This window comes from Prionailurus bengalensis, chromosome A2 (genome assembly GCF_016509475.1).
Source record: "Prionailurus bengalensis isolate Pbe53 chromosome A2, Fcat_Pben_1.1_paternal_pri, whole genome shotgun sequence".
NCBI lineage: Eukaryota > Metazoa > Chordata > Mammalia > Carnivora > Felidae > Prionailurus > Prionailurus bengalensis.
In genome coordinates, this window is record NC_057348.1 from 29,070,500 (window position 1) to 29,077,711 (window position 7,212).

The following is a 7,212-nucleotide window of genomic DNA, read 5'->3' on the forward strand; positions in this document are numbered from 1 at the left end:
ACATTCACAGCTGTGTCTCCAGGGCCTACCAGTGAGGTGCCTGGCACAGAGCTAGGTGCAGGATAAATGTGCAGAATAAATAGATGCTACTAAGGGCTTCTGCTGTTCCCTCTGCCCATCTGCTCTTTGCTCTTCCCCATTTCTCCTTCTCTGTCCCCTGCAGCACCCCTTTTCTCTCACTCACTCCTTATCAGTAACCAATAGCCTCATGGCTATTGCAGGTGTCAGCTTTAGAGAGACACCTGCCATGTCCACGTGCCCATTGCCCCGGGGTTAGTCACCAGCAGGGTGATGACTGTTTCACTTTAACCCTGAGACACCTGGAATAGGCCTAGTCCTTTCCAGAAATAGAAAGAAGCCCTCACTGACAAGGGCAGGCCGCTTTTCAATCTGATATTTAATATATAGATGGAACCACAGATCAGGGACCTCTCAGCAGGCAATGTAAAGCCGAAAGCTTGACTATCTATCTCTCTCCCCACACAAAGAGTATCACTGTGCTGGCAAGATCAATTATCAAATTTGCGGGCACACTTGACATGTGATGGTCAACCTGGCTGTTCTAAGAAATCAAATGGCAAATTCTTTTATAAAACAGACACCTGCCTCAAGTTTAAATCATGACTAAATGTGATATATTTTCATATGTTGTTTACTTTTATTACAAAAATAAGAGCTACTAGCCATCTACTGAACACTAGCTACTGAGTGTCTGACAACATGCTCCAAGCCTTAAAAACATCACCTTATTTCATCTTTATCATCACGTTATGAGGTACAAATGCTGATTATTCCTATTTTACAGAAGAAAGCAAGGGCTAAGTGCCCTAAGAGGGAAGGCTGGGATTTAAATCATAGGCCTCCAGACTACCACTCTCTATGGCTTCTTTGCTATGTTTTGCTATTTGGATCACTTTCTCGTCTGAGAAATCACAGACATGGACATTCCCAAAGAAACAGCCCCTTGGAAGATGACCTCAAAGGCTGAGATTTTTTTCATCGCAATGTAGACACCGAAAGGAAAGCAACCTGCTACATCTTATATTTCAAAGCATTTCTATCTTAAAAGAGATTCAAGAAAAAGATGTGGGAACAGAGCTTAGGGATGCTTATGAATGCAATTTCACAAACATTTTTTCAGTGTCTACTAGTGGTCAGGCATGTGCTGGAAGCTGAACAAGCAGACTGTTAGCTGGGAGAGCGCTGGGCGGGCGGTAGGGAGGGGGCAGGAGGGGTTGGGGAGAACATCTCTCATGATGACTGTTTATGAATGTTTAGCCGATAATTTATAAAAACATTAGTTTAATAACTAATTATGTAGAAAGCATCTTTCACACACACAAGAGGTAAGTTACCTGCTTTATTATCTACGAACTGAAAGGGCCAATGTGCCTTCTAAAACTAAAGTTTTATATAATTCAAACAACACGTGTGTATATTTCTGATACCCTACGTTAGCTAGTGGGTTAGAATGTAACTTGTGTGAATGCACAGTGTCAGATTTTGTTCTCAAGGGTCTGAAAGAAAAAAAGGGAAAAAAGCATGGGGAACCAAAACAAGACATTCCCAAAATAGAAAGGGAGCATATTGAAGCTGCATGTATATACAAATAAAGAGAGGAGCGCAGAAATATTTCCTAAAGCATTCCACCAAACGCTTCCAGGAATAGGAACAGGATGAGAACACCAAATAAAAGAAATCATGAACCTGAAAAGTCATATACAGCACTATGAGGCCTCCAGAATCCTGTCTCCTGGCAGAAACAAGAGGCTTTTGACATGAGGGCATGAGATGAAGACCATAGATCACTTTCCTTATTTATAAAATAAAGGAGTTAAATTAGATGGTTTTTAAGGTCCTTCCAGCCCTCACTCATTAGCTCCTTTAATCCATGTGGCCCCTGCACCTAAAGAGGATGGGCATATGAAGATGCTCAAAAAATATTTGCTTAATTAATGAAATAGTACAACCTTACCAATAAGAAAAGGGCCTTTACAACAATGGGTCCTGGCCTATGGCCTACAAAAAACAAATTAGGAGGGAAACCTTATCTAAACAGCTTCACATCTAGTGCTCCTCCTAGCTGACTGATGGTAGAATGAAAATAACCCCAGACTAGGAAATGAATCGCTTGGGTCTAGTCTCATCTCTGACACAAGCCAACCCTATGACCTTGGGTAAACTGCTTTACCACCTGGTCCAGTTTCCTCATCTCTAAAAGAAAGGTATTATAAAGCTAAATATAGCTAACATTTGTGGAACTTTTACTATATGCCAGGAACTGTTCCAAGATCTTTGCCTTAAATTTAAATGATCTCAAAGGTTTTTGCAGCCCTAACATTTAGTCTCTGACTAAAGAGGAAACATGGTATAATGGAAAAATTCCAAATTCTGTACTCAGAAACTGTGGGTTTGCTCACTTTGTTAGGCGGGGTCTTTTTCTTTTCTTTTTTAATTATTTTTAATGTTTATTTATTTTTGAGAGACAGAGCATGAGTGGGGGAGGGGCAGAGAAGGAGGGAGACACAGAATCCAAAGTGGGCTCCAGGCTCTGAGCTGTGAGCACAGAACCCTACCTGGAAGTCACACTCACAAACTAGGAGACCATGACCTGAGGCGAAGTCAGACACTTACCCAACTAAGCCACCTAGCACCACCACCCCCACCCCCAGCATCTCAGGTGCGGCCTTTTTCTAAGCAGAGCCTATCAAGGAGACTGGGTCACAATCCCAGTACTTCTATTCACTAGCTGAGTTAATTCGGACAATTTGCTTAACTTTAATTGCTTTACTAAAACTTTTAGTTTTCTTATATGTGAAATGCATATAAAATGGTTATCTCGTACAGCATTTGAGAGAATTAAACTATAATAACTAAAGGTAATAAATATAAATAAACATACATTACATTTTATTACTAGGTGTGTCATGTGGACAAATCATCTTCTCAAGATTTTTCCTCATCTACAGATGGCAGGTACGGTGTTACAAAAAGAAGTAATAGGAACACTCTAAATTATCCAGTGTTAGCTGTGTTTGAAAGCATGCATATTCCCTAACACTTGGAAAAGCACATACAATACTCCCCTAATACTTGTAACAGCATATACAATCAATGACGACGACACCTACAAAAGACATCTTTACTAGGTATATCTCTCCAGTACCCAACAACTGCTTTCCTAAACAATTCTCTCTAGTCCCAGCTCCAAGCAGGTGGACACACAGGCTGCCAGCCAAGAACGCAGTGCCACCTGGATGTTGTAGTTCCGAGTCAAAGTCCCAATACACAGAACGGCTGGAAGTGAGACTTCAACTCCCAGGAGACACCTCGCCGCACCACATGGCACGCTGGGAGATAGAGTACCAACCCGCCGGGAAACAGGGGGCAGGACTCCAACTCCCAGACGCCTGCGCTACTCAGGCCGCCGGCAGTAACATGGAGCCTGAGAGGGAGAGTTCAGGCACACCCGGCTTAACAGGTGCGAATAGGAGTCGCTTTCGGTAGTCCCAGGCCCAGCATAGGTCAGGGCCTTTCTACAACAACCACTGAGCTCATTTTTCTACTGGTCCCCGGCACATTTCTTGAGGGATCCGAAATAATAAAGCAGTAAATCTGCAAGTGGCAGACTTCCACAAGCAAGACCTCTCTTAGCTTTCGGCTCCAGCCAGCATCCTTGGGCCACTTCGGTAAAGATCTTTAAGCTCTTTTTTCCCAAATAAAGCACTGTGAGTGGCTGATCCAAAGTCATATAACAGAAGAATCTGATCCTAGAGAGTCGCCTCCAACTCCAGTTCCACTAACCAGCCTCCCCTCCCCCCCCGCCACGTTTTAAATCCCCGCGTATTTTTGTATAAAAAACTACATTAATCCATAAAATAGTCCAAACGAGTCCTCATGAGTTCCCCCACCATAAAGCCAGTGCTTTGTGTTTTTAAAATGTCAAATGTAAGATTCCCTCCCAAAACACTACCTTCCCTCTACCTACTTAGCTCCTTTCTTGGGCACGTGTTCAGCCCCCTCCCTTTGCGGATCCCAAAGCCGGGTGATTAACACAGTTTTGTTGGGGCAGCGATTTCTGCTACTTGCCTATGACCTTGGAAAACCCTCAAAAAGCGGCTAGTGCCAATTACACCACCAGGTCTGGGTGCCAGGGTATCCCTGGAGCCGCTGGTGTGGCCCATGCCTTAGTTTACCGCTTTGTGCAGCGAATGAGGGGCGGGTTAGGGTTAGGGCTGGTGCTCAGAATGGGGCCTGAAAAGGTTCAAGGGGTAGGAGCGTCCTCCGGACAGGCAACTTCCCCTGCCTCAAGGAGCTGTGCGAGCCAGACCCCCCCACACAAACAAAACTGGACTGCGGGAGTAAGGACCAGACACCAGTGGAAACCCAGACCCGCACCCCAGAAACACTCTTCGACTGGGGCTTGCCCCCTGCCCCTACCTTCCAAGATCTTGGCAGCTGGGAAGTGAAAGGCAGAGGGAGGGAGCGCGGGGCAGAAGCAGCGCCTGGGCGTGTGCCCACTGGGGTGGCCACCTGAGGGACCCGGTAACCGGAGGGCAAAAAGTCTCCGGACTAGATGGAGCGGAGAGGGGACTACAATTCCCAGAGGGCACCGCGGCGGGGGCGGGACCTAAGATGGCCGCTAGTCTGGACAGACGCAAGGGCCAATAGGCGTAAAGTATGATCCTGAACTGGGCCAATCAGAAGCCATAATGTCACTAACTCTGATTCAGGGGTAGGAAACATTGTTGTTTTCAAGACAGCAACTGAGGTGAGAATCGCTCTGGAAAGGGATCTTTGTCATAAACTGCACAAGCCTCCTTTTTCTCCAAGTGACAAATAAGACTCTTCAGGTTATTCTGCTTTTTTTCCCTCCTACTTCCTTTCTTCCTTTTAACTACCCCCTCCCCCGGCTGGATTTACTTTCACTTCCTCTAGTCACTCTGGATCGTTCTTGATTACTTACTTAAGCCTTCTTTTCCTCATGTTTCCCTCGCCACACCGGCTCTCAGACCTTCACTTGCTCCATCTTAAGACTACACTCCGCCTTCCCTGAAATCCTAACCAAAATTGTACCGCAAACTCCCTTGTCTCTTCCTTTCTACCATTTTTGTGCTGTTTTTCTTTTTAGCACTTTTCCTTCCCAGTGCTGTGTGTAATTCATTTATCTTTTTTATCGTCTTGTCCCCTATAGTGGAAGATCTAAGCAGATGACGATTTTTGTTCTGCTCACGGCAATATTTTTGGCACCTAGAAGTATATATAGTAGTAGGTACTCAGTAAATATACTTTGAATAATTGAATGAAATCTAGAGTAGTCTTTATTTTCTATTCTCCCTTTCTTTGGTGCAGATTTATTAAATCCATCTTGAACCACCATGGGACCCTTGTGCTTGCTCCCTTTTCTAATTCAAAATCATTCTCTCAATATAGTCTAGGATGTTGGAGAAATCACTGAGACAGATGCAATTCCTAACTTCAAGATGTTCTTGGTCTAGAGGAGTATGAAAAGTAAAATGAATTTTGTAATAAATGCAATTGCAAATTGCAGAACAGCTAAATAATTGCATAAGGTCGTGCAGCTCATGTACAGGGACTAGAATCTTGTCCTTCAGACTCGATATTACACACTATGCTCCTTATAGCAACCTCCCTTATTCAGGACTGCCTACTTCCCTTCTCTTTCCTCCCATTTCTAGTGCCAAGGAAGAATATATGTTTGCCAGTCACCTTTTACATTTAAGGAAAAACAAAGAGCAATTACACTTGGACAAACACCCAGATATATCCCTACTTTGCCTGACACCATTTCCTTTTTTTTTTTTTTTTTTTTTCTCATTTGTTTCTTTGGCCTGCTTCATTACATGCAGGTGATTACACCAAGTCTTAGATCTCTCATCCTTTCTGATGTTTGAACCCCATGGAGAGTACCGAGGTGTCCTACAAAATGTCCTGGTGTGAAATACTGATGTCCTAGGAAGCTTGGCTCTCAGAGAATGTCACTGTGGATTATGGTCAATTTACAGGTCATCACACAAACACCATGGCCACATAGAATATTAGAGAATTGTGAATAACTAGATGAAATTGAAGACAATCACAGATGAACCAGAAATGTGATCAATATGTATAGAGACTAATTTTGTACGTAGAAATTATAACCCCTGTTCAGGCTTCCTAGCCTAATCTTCTGTCAATTTGGGGTTGTTTGCTGTGATACAACAGTTCTTTCTAGCTGTTATGAGCACAGACTCAGCTCAGCAATACCAACCTTTCTCAGGCTGACTGGCATGAGAGATTTCAACACATGTGTCGGCAGCCAGACTAAATGTGGAAGGAATCATTGAACCATGTGAAAACGGAAAGCTCAACAGCTAGACTCTTCTGAGAAAGTATCAACCTATTATCACTGCATCTTCTACTTAGCAATCAAAAGGCAAATGTCATGAATATACTCAGGATTTAAACAGTAGTATTTAATGATTATGAAACCATTGTTGGGCAGCCTAGTATGAACATATACGTACTATTTCAACTGTGAGCTATGCTGTTTGCTGGCCTCAAGGTCAGCCATGACCTTCAGCAATATATACATACATAAAGAGCATTAACACATGGCACTTGCCGTGGACCCAGAACATCAAAGTGCCAAGACAATCAGTGGGAATGACTGTCTGATCTGCAACTTGATTAACAATCGCCAGGAGATGGTATCTTAGCTTGAGTTCTCCCAGAAGTATATCCTGAGACAGGTATTCAAGTGCAAGTCGGTAATTGCAGGAAACACCAGTAGAATAGAAAAGTGAAATAGGGAAGGGAAGACAGACAAAAAAGCATGTTACTACAAAGGGTGATTGAGCTTAATTCTCCTGAGGAATTATACGAAACAATGTGAAACACATGCCATAGACTGAGCTATCCCACCAGAGGACAAAAGAACTATGTTGTTTAAATACTAACTCCCATCAGTCAGTAATTGGAGTCCGTTTTCAGAGGCAGTTAAGTCCCTGGTTCTTCGGGCATGCTATATGAGAGGGCAGAGTTGCCTCAATGTCCAGAGAAAGCCAGGCGGCAGCCAGGTGCTGCCATTGAAGTCAGGCTGGTGTATCCTGAAATGGCAAGGGAATAGGGGGTACTGGCAGGGCACCAAGAGGATCTGCTACAGGTGGCTTTGTGTCACCATAAGCTCATATTGCTGACACTAGCAGAATA

At 43.6% G+C, this 7,212-nt stretch overlaps 1 protein-coding gene across 2 annotated transcripts in view; it reads right to left on the reverse strand.

The window, feature by feature from the left end:
- Positions 1-4,605, reverse strand: part of FHIT (fragile histidine triad diadenosine triphosphatase) — a 1,429,439-nt gene extending 1,424,834 nt beyond the window's left edge. For both annotated transcript variants that reach the window (XM_043587808.1, XM_043587810.1), the window contains exon 1: positions 4,441-4,605. The gene's annotated coding sequence lies outside the window, so the exon portion shown is untranslated. The remainder of the gene's footprint in view (positions 1-4,440) is intronic.
- Between the last annotated feature and the right edge of the window lie 2,607 nt (positions 4,606-7,212).